We start from the raw sequence: 13,754 nt of genomic DNA on the forward strand, positions 1-13,754 counted from the left end.
CTCAGTGCCCTGCAGCGGATGACTACAGGATCAGCCAGCTGCCTGCTGGCTGGTTTCTGTCTTCTCACAGGTCATTCTCAACTACACCCCAGTGTTCTCCCCAGTTTGGCATTAAGCGGTGGCACGTTCTGTGTGAAGGCAGAGCCCTTGTCTAAGGGTGATGGGTTACCTTGACAACCACAGCTGGGGCAGTTAATTTTGGATGAGCCACAGCTGTGGGAGCTCTTTAGTCACACACTGAACACTTCCCCAGAGGGACCAGGTTAGTTGCCTGGGTTAGTTGCAGCTGAGAGAAGACGAATTCAAGGCTTCAACTAACAGACTCCCTCAAGGGGAGACAAGGACCGCTGCCGTGGTAGAATTCTGGCCATCACAGAGGACAGTCACCACCCCGGGCATGAGCTCTTCACCCCACTGCCCTCAGGCAAGACATACAAGAGCATACAGACACTTACCACTAGATTCTTCAATAGCTTCTGCCCACAAGCAATGCGATTGGCGAACACATTTGGCCATGCCCCTTGGACCACACCTACACCATCTACCTCATTATAATTTCTTATTTATTACAAATCTACAGTCATTGTTTACATCTGCATTGTTTGCATTTGAACTGTTTACTTGTTTACTTGTACATTGTCTGCTGTTTGTTTGTATATTGTCTTGATACACTGCCTGCACTTTGTTTTACACTTTTTTTAACAATCGAGAGACTTCCTGTCAGTAAAAATTCCATTGTACCAGTACATGTACCGGTTACATATGGCAATAAAGTTCAAGTTCATTACAGTGACAGTGTATCCTCACCAGGACAGGTTGAGTTTTTAGGCCTCGCTCACCTTTTTCTCCAGTCATGGCACTGCAGAATAGGGACAGTCCACGCTGGATGCCGCTGCTCCAAGCAGTGCACTTTTTTCTTTCTTTTTTTTCCCCATTTACACTGCTGCCTCAGCCCCCTCAAGCAGGGCATTTACTTTTACCGGTGTTTGCTGTGGCTCCTCCCCAGAACCTGCACTGTTACACCAGAAATCCACATCTTCATGGAGATTTTAAATGTGTGATACAGCAGAGTCCAACAGCCTGTGACTGACAAAATAGCACTTGCTGGCTTCAAAACTGCAATATTTAAACATCCCTCTTTATTATTAATGAAGGATCATGAATAATTAATTTCTGATTCATTAACTTGGTTAATTCGTTGATTCATTAACAGGTCATTGCTGATTCCTGCAGACAATCCTGGTTTGCTGTGTAAAGGGTTAAAACCCATTTGAGTCTTTCTGGCTTTGTCTTTTCCTTCTGTCTGGGGACAGAGAAAATATCCTCTGTCAGAAAATGAGAGTGAGAAACAGAGAAAATATCGATTTTGTTTGTGTGAAAAGGTTTTTGTGTGTTGGTTATTTTCTCTCATGTTGTGAATAAAACTCCACTGAGTCTCTCTTACAGCTGTTTTGTGTGACTCTCACTTGTGCCTGTAAAAACTCTTATTCCTGACACCTCTATCTAGAGAGTATCACACCCCTGTCTCTGTGATTCTCTTTGGCTTTGACAAGGATTTCAGCACAGAAATACAACGCAACTGCTAGAGCACTGATGAAGCTGTCAGACCTCCTGTCTGGAGCCCTGGAACAGTGGGACCCAGGACTGGGAATCAGGATTTGGTGCTGTGTGTGAAAGTCAGCGTCGTATTAATCCAGCACACCGGTGAGACAGGGTGACTCTGATTGAGCTGTGCTGGCAGTGTCACTGTTACGGTTTCCAAATTATTAGAAACCACTAAAGAACTTAAACAGACCCTGCGCAGCACAGCAGAAGCCTTTAAAGGGCAAGTACCAAAACAACAGTCTGAACATACATTTGAATACAAAGTTTTTATAACAAACCCATGGGAAATTACAATATAACATTGTCTATAACACAGTCTAAGGTCATGGATATCAGGCGAACAGGATATCAGGATTTACAAGTTGAAATACAGGCATAAGACAAAACACTGGGTCCCTCCAAACCAGACTTGTGCGATTACGATGTAATCCAAATACAGAGTCCCACATTCCAAGCTTCTCCATACGAAGGCACCTGTCACCAGGAACCGGATACAAGGCCATTCACACTGGGAAAACCAGGACCCAGAAAACCAAGAACTTCGCAACCCAGGAACATGGAATAGGATTCATGAAGACGTCTGAACCAGGAAAACCCAGGAGTCTATGCCGAAGATCCAGAACCAAGAAACCGAAAGCTTAAGTGCTGGAGCAGGTCCGGCTGTACAAGCTGACACTGGAGATCTGACAATGCTGAGCCCCGAATACAGGGTTAATCAACCTTATATACAAGGAAGCAACCAGTAAACCGATTCTGACTGGCCACCGCATAATCAGCACCACTCAGAGTGTTCTGACAATTAGCGCTTCTTGACAGTCACAGCCCCTGTTTCACCCTGATTCACTCCTGCTTCTCTCTTGAGCTCCACTCCTTCTCCACATTCCTAACAGCCTGTGATGAGATCTCAACATCTGCCTCTTGTAGTTGGTCTGGCTGCCTCAGTGTGGAGAGAGATCTCTTCCCTGTTTCCCTCTGAAGAGCTGTTTTTTACCATCTTGTGTTTCTGTCTCAAACTCCTGAGTCTGTCTCTCCTTCATCTTGACAGATCTCTCTGACAGCTGACGGCAAAAACTGTGTGTTTTAGAAGCTCCAGACAGACATGAGGCTGTCATGTTAATCAGATCAGACAGGGTTGGTGATGACAAGCATGGGTCATCCCAGGGATGCGCTGTCTAGAAAAGACTGAAACACTGAACGATTTTATTTGGATTCAGGTCAGGGTGTAAATTAACAAGGGACTCAGTGAATGAGGTCTGGACTGTGCAGGAAGGTCACTGTGTATCCAGAGATGCTACAAAACAACAGGTTTCCAGCCCTGTGATTCACATTCACTCCTTTTCTGGGGGATCGAATGACAATTACTACAGTTTACTTATTATTGTGACAGAAGGAGCAGCTGGAACCAGAGCACCACAAACTTGGGATGCAGTGATTCAGTGTGAGCTGACAGCAATCTGATTGGTGAGAAAAGGACACACAGGCAGAACAGACTAATCCCTGAGCAGACCTCCACTACAGTCCCACCCCCACAGCCCAGTAAGATACACCCTGGTACTTATGATTGAAGATAAGAGGACAGTCAGACAGGCAGTGTGAAAACAGTCATTAAGGAGGGGGTCTCCTTTTATACCCCAGTTGTGCCCAGATGAGAGAATTTACAATTATTATCATCACCGCCGTCTACATCCCCCGATGTAGAGGTACTGTACTGCAATAAACAAATAGGAATCTGCAAATCCCGACGTTGTCACGATCATCATCCCTCCTCTAGAGGGTGCTCCTACCATTTTTTGTTGTGTTCCCAGCTTTATTTGCCCCAGCTATGTCCTTCCCCTTTTCCCTATTGAGCCTGGCATCTCCATAGTTCTAGGCTCAGCTTTGGAAGACCCTACCACCAGGCACAGAAGTGGCCCAAGGGCAAAGGCTTCACCACGGCCCCCTAACCTACTGAGTCCGTGGCTCGGAGTGCTTTATCCCATCAAACTTTTAATTGTTCCTAGTTCCCTGTTCCAGAGTTCATCTTGGATGGATCTCCTGGCACTTGGACCTTGGACTGCGCCCTGATTTTCCCTATTGGACTTCCTTTGGACTCGTTCGTCTGCGCTCCCCCCATGCAGCAGTTCACTGCTGTCATTACCCCCAGTGTTTCTACCCGACCCGATCCTGCTGTGTCTTCCCTGATGTCCTCCTCAAGTCACTACCGGATTATACCATCTCGTATAGGGTCTTTAAACAACGCATTTTCACGGGAGTCAGAACCGGCTTCCCTGACAGACACAGCCTTTATCATCGTGGGTGACTTTAATCATACAAATCTCAACTCCGGTCTCCCGAAATACCATGTCACCTTCCTAATGAGAGGAGAAAACACCCTGGACCACGTTTACAATACGATTCAGAATGCTTACAAGGCCGTACCCCTCCCCCACTGTGGAAACTCAGACCACTTCACTCTGTTTCTCCTCCCGGCATACAGACAGCTGCACAGGCGAGTGAAACCAGCCTTCAGGATGGTGAGTCTGGCATGAAGGATCTGAATCAGTCCTGCAGGACTGTTTTTAATGCACTGACTGTGATGTGTTTAAAGTGACAGTCAGCCAGGATCAATCTAAAAAAGAGTATTGCAAAAACACACTCAAACGGGAATTAGAGGGACACTTCACCACTAATGGCCCACGGTGCATGTGGCAAGATATACAGGCCCTCGCAAACTACAAAAGGAAGAACATCTGTGCACCTGCGCATGATGCCTCCCTGCCTAACAAGCTCAACACCTTTCATGCTCAGTTTAAAGCGAGCAACACAGAACCAGTCAACAGAGCTGCAACCTCCGCAGCTGACCAGGTGCTCTCGCTGTCTGCAGATGAGGTGAGGAGATCTCTGCTAAAAGTGAACACACGCAAGGCTGCAGGATCTGACAGCATACCCAGTCACGTCCTCAGAGCCGGCACCAATCAACTGGCAGGTGTATTCACAAACATTTTCAACATGTCCCTGCCCCAAGCTGTAGTCGCCACTTGCTTCAAGACAACCACCATCATCTACTGCCCAGTGGCACTAACCCCTGTTATCATGAAGTGCTTTAAGAGGCTGGTCATGGGGCACATTGAGGACACAATTCCAGACACAGTGGACCTATTCCAATTTGCCTACCAGCCCACCAGATCCACAGATGATGCAATGTCCATTGCCATACACTCTGCTGATAAAAAGAACACATACGCAAAACTACTATTCATCGACTTCAGCTCAGCTTTTAACACTATCATTCTAGAGAAACTAGTCATGAAACTCAGTGCACTGGGTCTTGACACCACCCTCTGCAACTGGATTCTGGACTTCCTGACAGGCAGACCTCAGGCTGGCAGGCTTGGAAACCACACCTCCGGCACACTAACTCTGAACACTGGGGTCCCCCAGGGGTGTGTGCTTAGTCCATTGCTCTACTCCCTCTACACCCACGACTGTAAGGCCAAACAACACCAACTTCATCATCAAGATTGCCGATGACACCACAGTTGTAGGTCTGATCACAGACAATGATGAGAGGGCCTACAGGGAGGAGGTCAATCTCCTTACAATGTGGTGTGATGACAACAACCTCACCCTCAACGTCAGCAAAACCAAGGAGCTGATCGTTGATTTCAGGAAACTGCAAACCAGACATGCCCCTATCCACATCAATGGGACTGAAGTGGAAAGGATCAGTAACTTTAAATTCCTTGGCGTCCATATCACCGAGGAGCTCACATGGTCTCTCAACACCACCTGTCTGATCAAGAAAGCACAACAGCGCCTGTACATCGTAATACGGTTGAAGAAGGCTAAGATATGTCCCCAGATCCTCACTAGCTTTTACAGATGCACTACAGAAAGCACACTGACAGCCTGCATCACAGTGTGGTATGGCAACTGCTGTGCTGCTGACCGCAAAGCCCTACAGTGGGTGGTGAAAACTGCCCAGTCCATCACTGGGGTTGCCCTCCCATCTATCCAGGACATTTATGACAGATGGTGCTTGAGGAAAGCTCTAAGCATCATCAAAGACCCCACACACACCAGCTACAGACTTTATGATCTGCTATCATCTGGAAAACGGTACTGGAGCATTCGGGCCCGGACTACCAGACTCAAAGATAGTTTTTACCCCCGTACTATCAAACTATTAAACTCCCAGCCTCTCTCACTCTCACCTCACCTCTCACCTATGATCTGAACCTCACAGTGCCTTCTTTCTTACCAAAAACCCAAACACACATTGAAAATCTACCTCTACCATACATGTCAAAAGCTCACTCCCCATAATTTCTATCCCTTTATTTCATTCTGTTGATGCATATTTTTGTACATAACCTGTTACGCTTTTGTTGTTTTGCACATTGCCTGTTGTTGTTTTTTTTGCACATTGCCTGTTGTTGTTTTTTTTGCACATTGCCTGTTGTTGTTTTTGCACATTGTCTGTTGCTGTTTTTGCACATTGCCTGTTGTTGTTTGTTGCACACTGCCTGTTGTCTCTGTCTTTCTTTTGTTATACAATTGTATTGTTGTGGTTGTTTTTTTTTCTTGTACTACTTATGTCCGAGAGCTATCTAAATAGCATTTTGTTATACCAGATACCTGTATATGAGTATAATGACAATAAACTTGAACTTGAACAATGCAACACAGTTTTTGCCCATTTCATCTCAGACACATTGCGCACACTACATGTTACTACCTAACCAAAGGCGTAAGAGTTATCGCTGGTATCTGTTGAGTTCCCCTTTATTAGGAGGTTTGTTAATACATGATAAAGCTGTCTTTGGTTTAAAGGGGGACTACAATGCTAGTTTCTGGCTTAGAGAGAATCAGCATTGACAACCACAGTGAAAGCAAAATGTACACAGTAACTTGGAAAATCTCCCATTTACATTCCAAAGCAGACTGAATCATCAGGTCTGCGCAGTGCCGTGTTCTGCGATTCAGAACAAGGCAACAAAACTCTTTTCTGGACACTCCACTCAGAGCTCTTCACAGGTCATGGGGATCCCACTACCGTCACCAGTGTGCAGCCCCCTGGATGATGCTCCAGTCTGCTCCAGCACACAGCAGCTTTCAGAGTGATGAAGCCAGTTCAGAGATGGGGATTATTAGGAGGCCATGATTGGTAAGGGCCAATGGGAAATTTGGCCAGGACACCGAGATTACACCCCTACTCTTCTCGAGAAATGCCCTGGGATTTTTAATGAGCACAGAGAGTCAGGACCTTGGTTTTATGTTTCTTCGGAAGGATGCCACCTGTTTACAGTATAGTGTCCTCGTCGCTATACTGGGGCATTAGGACCCACATGGACCGCAGGGTGAGCGCCCCCTGCTGGCCCCACTAACACCTCTTCCAGCAGCAACCTTAGTTTTTCCCAGGAGGTCTCCCATCCAGGTACTGACCAGGCTCACACCTGCTAAGCTCCAGTGGGGCTGCCAGTGGTGAGCTACAGAGTGATATGGCTGCTGGCATAATACTTAATGATCCTTTGATAATTCAGTATCAGAATTAATCCCATAGTTGCCAAGCGATGATCTGCTCCCTACAAATGTCAAATGAAAACCCCCGTCTTCCTTCTTTCAGGTTAGCTTTCAAACAGACTAAGGTCCTGGAGCCCCCGTGAGTATTCAAATCCTCATATTTCTCATGTTGGGTCTGACTGCCTTGCTGTTAACATGGTCAAACTGAAGCGTTTCTTTTTTTACTAGATGTTTTCGACAGGCCTTAAATGTAATAAATTTGATAAGTGAAGGAAATGTATTTACACTTTCTGTTGGCTTTGCCTGGAAATAAAGACAACGCGTCTGAGCTGCTGCCCTCTGCTGGCTGGTCTGTGTCATAACACTGTCACCCCCAGGGTTTCAATCCCTGCAATCATAAGTAAAAATAAGGCGCCAGCCGGAATTGGGGTCTCCAGAGTTCTGATCGCCTCTCTTGTGTCCCAGGAGGAGAGACGTGCTGACCATCACCCCCTGGCTGGCTCCCATCGTCTGAGATGGGACCTTTGACCCCTTGATCATCGACAGGATCTACAAGCCCCTCAATGTCACCATAGCAACCACAATCTTCACGGTTGGCAAGTAAGACATGTTTATCACAAAGAGTACTTAACAAAAATATATCTTCTCTATCCGTGCCTTCTTTTAGAATGTGCTCTCCTACACTCTGGGAGGAGGCACTGTTCCAGATCCCCTGTATCAAGACTAAAAGAGCATTAACTTTCTTTCTAACTAAAAGCACTCTATTGTTGAACACTAAAATAAAAAGAGGCAGGCCTCTTATTACTACTGTTGTTTTTAGACTCTTTACAAGCTAATTGTTTGATTCAAATCTAATGCCAGCAGCCATATCACTTTGCAGCTCACCACTGGCAGCCCCCACTGGAGCTCAGCAGGTGTGAGCCTGGTCAGTACCCGGAGGGGAGACTCCTGGGAAAGCTGAGGCTGCTGCTGGGAGAGATGTTAGTGGGGCCAGCGGGGGGCGCTCAAACTGCGGTCTGTGTGGGCCCTAATGCCCCAGTATAGTGATGGGGACACTGGACTGTAAACAGGTGCTTTGGATGAGATGTAAAACCGAGGTCCTGACTCTCTGTGGTCTTTAAAAATCCTAGGGTGTTTCTCGAAAAGAGTAGGGGTGTAACCCCGGTGTCCTGGCCAAATTTCCCATTGGCCCTTACCAATCATGCCCTCCTAATAATCCCCATCAATGAACTGGCTTCATCACTCTGCTCTCCTCCCCACTGAGAGCTGGTGTGTGGGGAGCATTCTGGCGCACTATGGCTGCTGTTACATCATCCAGGTGGGGGCTGCACATTGGTGGTGAAGTGGGATTCCCCATTACTGTGAAGAGTTATGGAGTGTCCAGAAAAGCACTATATAAGTGTAAGCAATTATTATTATTATTAATGGTACTGGAGTTCTGATTGAGCAGTGCAATTGAATGTTTTGTATTATGTTATTGCAGTGTTCTTGTACCGCATTATTATTGTCGAAAATGTTATGTGTTCATGAGCTTTTGATGTGCAAGACAAGTTCCCTCAAGGGCAAAAGAGGTCGATCCAATTTACTTCTGGATTCCTGGCTGAGGGGTAGACCATTTTAGCAAATCACAAACTCAAGCTGGCAGATTTAACTGGCTATGGGGGGGGCTAAACTCTTGATGTTGATTTTTTAATACATTTCACTTCATATAGGCCAGCTTTTGAAAATGCCTGGAAAAAGGAGTCGGCAGAAAAAATCTTTAGCAGGGCTGAAATTTAGGATCCGCTATTGAAAAGGCCCTGGAAAGGGAAAATATGTCTTCCGAGGGGTAGAGAAAAAAGAGTGGAGTGTCCAGGCAAGCAGAGGGAATATGGCAGGGAATATATACCCCCCCCCCCCCCACTCCACCCAACTGTCAACAGCAGCCGGTTCAACCTTACAGCAACACACACACGTTTTAATCTCATTCCATCCTTCCATTTTCCGACCCCTTTATCCGATTCAGGGTCGAAAAACCAGGGATATCTCCTGGAATGGACATGCGTTCTGTGCAAGGAGAGACATGTGGGCCGCGTAATTTGTCACTATATTTTGTCATACAGTTCAAGAGCTTTTTAAATAAAAACTCCCTATTTGCAATATAACACAAGGTCCTGGTGACAGTTTCTGTTTATGGGATCTGCAGTGATCTCCTGCATATTTGCAAGATGCTGATATAGGCTGCACATGCACTCTTAAAACAAAGGGGAGCTGCACGGCTATTTTTATAGTTTTGGGTTAGAGAGAATCGCCATTGATGAGTGCACTTCAAACCACAATAAAAGTAAAATGTACACAGTAACTTGTAAAACCTCCAATTTGCATCACAAAATAGATTCAGTGAGGCAACAAGACTTGGGCTGAGGTGAAGCGGCCTTTATTACACTGTAAACAAGCAGGCTTGCGGATACATGTCTTTTGATCTAACAGAAATATTGCTGTCAACCTCCAGGCTGTTGTGCTGATACGTGGAGCTTACTTGTTAACTCTGCATGCAGGTCGTGTTTTCTGCAGTGAAATGTCTGCTGCACCACCTGCGCTTGTTCACTCGTCCATCGCATTACATCCGTCATCACAGTGATCTCGTGAGCAGGAAGGGCTACATCACAACATGCTTTTTGTGGGAACTCTTGCCCTCGCCTGTGGAGAGACGAGGGATTTGCAACAACACAGTGCTTTACGGCACTTCACAAAGCTTATGATTTTGTGCTTAATTCAGACTTTTTCCAATTTTTCTAAATTGTCCATGGATTTATTTTGTTACTGGGGCTTAATCACTGGTATGAGAAATTGGGACTGCCAGACCCACATGAAGACACATCACAATTGTTGAAACGTTTCTACATTTTCTTGTGCTTGTGTTGGTACATGTAAGACAATAGGGGGTTTGGGGGTAACGCCTAAAACGGTGGCGGGGGCAGCTGATTTGCCCCCCCCCCAAATCTGGCTACATCCCCCAACTGTGTTAACTTTCTCCGTGCTTTGGAGAATCTTCCCTCGTAGATTTCAGAGTTTTCGGTGCTCAAAAAAAGGCTCAGGCTCACAGCCTGTGAGTGTAAGGCGTTTGCAGCTCTCTTGAAGACTGATTCCAGTGCCGATCTGTACTATAAGATGGCAACCGGGGATTGTGCTATCGCACCAGAAGTAACGCGTCGCATAATGACAACGTAATGTACGTGATCAAGAAAGGAACAATTTCAGGGGAACCCAAGATTTTTTTATCGCCAATAACTTATTTTTAAGAAATCGCACTTTTCTTGGGTGGGCTTAGTCTTTTACGCTCAGGACAAGCTGATCTAACCCTGTGGTGATCACGGGACAAGCAGGACATGAAACGCCACTTCACTGCCGTGATTTGCAAAGTAAATAGCAGGGTTTATGGCCACGATCCTGCACCTTCAACCTAGGTTGTTAAGAGTTTTTGCATGCTGGTACTAAATGTCATTACAAAAGGGGACCCACTGAGGTTGAAGCTGTTTTTGAAAAAGACGAGTATTTGCTGGCTAAACAAGACACTTGCAGACACATGGGAAGTGGTACTGAAGTAAATAGATTAGAATATATATGGGAAAAGCTGCCAGCAGAGATGAAACTATGTTGTGTTAAGATTGTATCGCACAGTAGGAGTAGGAGGATCTCATTTAGAATAGTGCATATAATGTTGGTGCCTCTTCTTCTCAGTTTAGGGTAGTTTCCACTTGTGGTTGGAGTTTCATGGTTCATTCCGAAGAAATCAGATGGGTTGACTTTGATCTATGTTCAAGACTCAAGAGATTCTGTCAGTGTAGAACACTACCCTTCAGACTAAAGATACTCAGTTCCTTCAGACCTGTCAGTGTGGGACATTCCCTTCAGACTAAAGACTTCTTTCAGCCTGTCAGTGTACCTTTGATGGACAGGGTGCCAGTCCGTCAAAGGATGCTAACCACTATACCAGAACTGTGCCACTTCTGAACAGTGTAAACTAATTTTCTGAAATAATCTGCTGAAACTTTGTTGCGCCACCTTCTTTGTTGACAGTGTTTTGTCTTTGTCGTATTGGTTTTGCTGGACCTTGGCCGTAAAAAAACAAATTTATCCCCCCACCCCAATAGATATAAATCCAAACCTGATTTGCCAGGGATTAAAATTTAAATGAGCCCAAAGTAAAGCAGAGAGACTGATTTGTCTAGGCACCTGGCACGGGGTGGGGGGAGGAGTCCGATTTGAATATTGTCCCTGCAGAGAATCAATTAGATAGGGCCTAGCTAAGCCCAAATGGTTTCCATGGGGACCGCAGCTAGGTGATCAGAGGGCTGTACAGGCCTGGTAACAGTCCGCGTCTACGCAGCATCCCGGGACGTCGGAGACACTCCCCAAATCCAGAGGGGAGAAGAAGGGTGAGTGGTGACTAAATTAGAGGGGAAAAAAATATCGAGGAGCAAATTTTCAGAAAAAGTGCAAAGTTTCAGAAACGCTGTGTAATGAGTGACCTATTAGGAAATCCCGATGTTACTGTTTCGAGGTGTGGAGGAAGATTTTGAGGATTATAGGGAAATTTCAGGACATTTTAAAGATTATCAATGTCCAAACCTGCGAGAAATGTAAGCTTGGTTCGTTTGAGAGTCTGGGAACTTTTAAGCGGGTAGGTTTTTTTTTTAAGTACCAAGCGAACCGACAGGGCTCAAAAAGAGCGTTTATTTCACTGTAAGCCCGCAATGTGACCTGTTTTGAAGAGGGAGTGGTTGGTTGCTTTATTGGAGTAAGTGGCGACTCCAAAGCCAGGCTCTGCCTTAAGTGAAACTGTACAGGTCAAGCGATGTTGACCCAGGGAGAACCTGATGAGAAAGATGAAAAGTCCCGCGGCTGGCAGAGGAATCCTACTCTGTTGGGCCCCTGAGCAAGACCCTGAACCCCAGCTGCTCCAGGGGTGTCGTATAAATGGCTGACCCTGCGCTCTGACCCCCAGCTTCTCTCTCCCTGCCTGTGTGTCTCATGGAGAGCAAGCTGGGGTCTGTGAAAAGACAAATTCCTAATGCAAGAAATTGAATATGGCTAATAAAAGTGATCTGATCTTACCAATTCAGGGCCACAGGACCTATTCTGGCAAGCAAAGGGCACTAGGCGGGCTACACTCTGGACAGGACGCCACTCCATCACAGGTCTTGGTAAATTGATCATGTATTATGTCTTTATTATGTATGTGTTGTGTTTGTCCGGCAAAGTCAAGTTCCCATCTGGGCCACTAAAGGCTGGAACCTAATTGGAAACTACATCTAAATGAAAATTGAAGAAATCTGAAAGGAGCTCTTAAGTGTTTCTCTGATTGCAGATTCGCCGACCCACAGTGATGGCTAAGAAGATATGCCTCACCTTAATCGTCTCAGGTTAGTGAGTCCTTTTTTCATTTGTGTGGACTAACCCCGAACCTCTGTTTGGAAAGATGATGTTGCTTTACTGCAGAGTATTCAAGTTCAAGTTCAAGTTCATTGTCACTATACTCATATACAGGTATATGGTATAATGAAATGCTATTTAGCGAGCTCTCAGACGATATGTAGTACAAAAAAACAACAAATCAATTGTATAATAAAAGAAAGACAGAGACAACAGGCAGTGTGCAAAAACAACAACAGGCAGTGTGCAAAACAACAAAAGGTAACAGGTAATGTGCAAAACAACATCAGATGTGCAGAACAGAATGAAATAAAAGGATAGAAATGATGGGGAGTGAGCTTTTTGACATGTAAGGTAGAGATAGATTTCAATGTGTGTTTGAGTTTTAGGTAAGAAAGAAGGCACTGTGAGGTTCAGATCATAGGTGAGAGGTGAGGAGAGAGTGAGAGAGGCTGGGAGTTTAATAGTTTGATAGTGCGGGGGTAAAAACTGTTTCTGAGTCTGGTAGCCTGGGGCCGAATGCTCCGGTACAGTTTTCCAGATGGGAGAGGGTCATACAGTCTGTAGCTGGGGTCTGTGGGGGTCTTTGATGATGCTTAGAGCATTCCTCAAGCACCGTCTGTCATAAATGTCCTGGATAGATGGGAGGGCAACCCCAGTATGTGAACAGAACTGTGTCACCAGCTCTCTGTAACTATCTGAAACACAACGAAGGTTACTTATCGACAGATACTTTATTGATCCCGTGAGGGGAAATTGCAGTGCGACAGCAGCACAGTCATCACAGCAACAGTGTAACGAAATGATACAACAATACAAAAACACAATCCAATCAGTCCAGTCAGTGAGAAGTGCGCTAAGAAGAGTCGCTCACAGTCCAGAATATACAAAGAGCAAGCCGGAACAGTACACAAAAAAGTTGTATTGCACAATATAAATATATTGTCCCTGGCATGTATTGCACAAAAAACAGTTGTAAACGGGGAAAAAAAAAACAGAGGGAAGCAGAGAGTTTACTGTTTAGTCCAAAACCAGGTCAGTGTCAGTGCTGCTCCTGCCCAGACACACAGTGGATGAGTGGTACAGTCTGATGGCAGAAGGCATGAATGACCTCCTGTAGCGCCCCCTGTCGCACTGTGGTTGGATCAGCCTGTTGCTGAATGTGCTCTTCATTCTCCCAAGCATGTCTTAGAGGGAAAGATGGGAGATGTCCATGATGGCCTGTAAGGTTT

The sequence above is a fragment of the Lepisosteus oculatus genome, chromosome 14 (assembly GCF_040954835.1).
Source record: "Lepisosteus oculatus isolate fLepOcu1 chromosome 14, fLepOcu1.hap2, whole genome shotgun sequence".
In the NCBI taxonomy this organism is placed as follows: domain Eukaryota; kingdom Metazoa; phylum Chordata; class Actinopteri; order Semionotiformes; family Lepisosteidae; genus Lepisosteus; species Lepisosteus oculatus.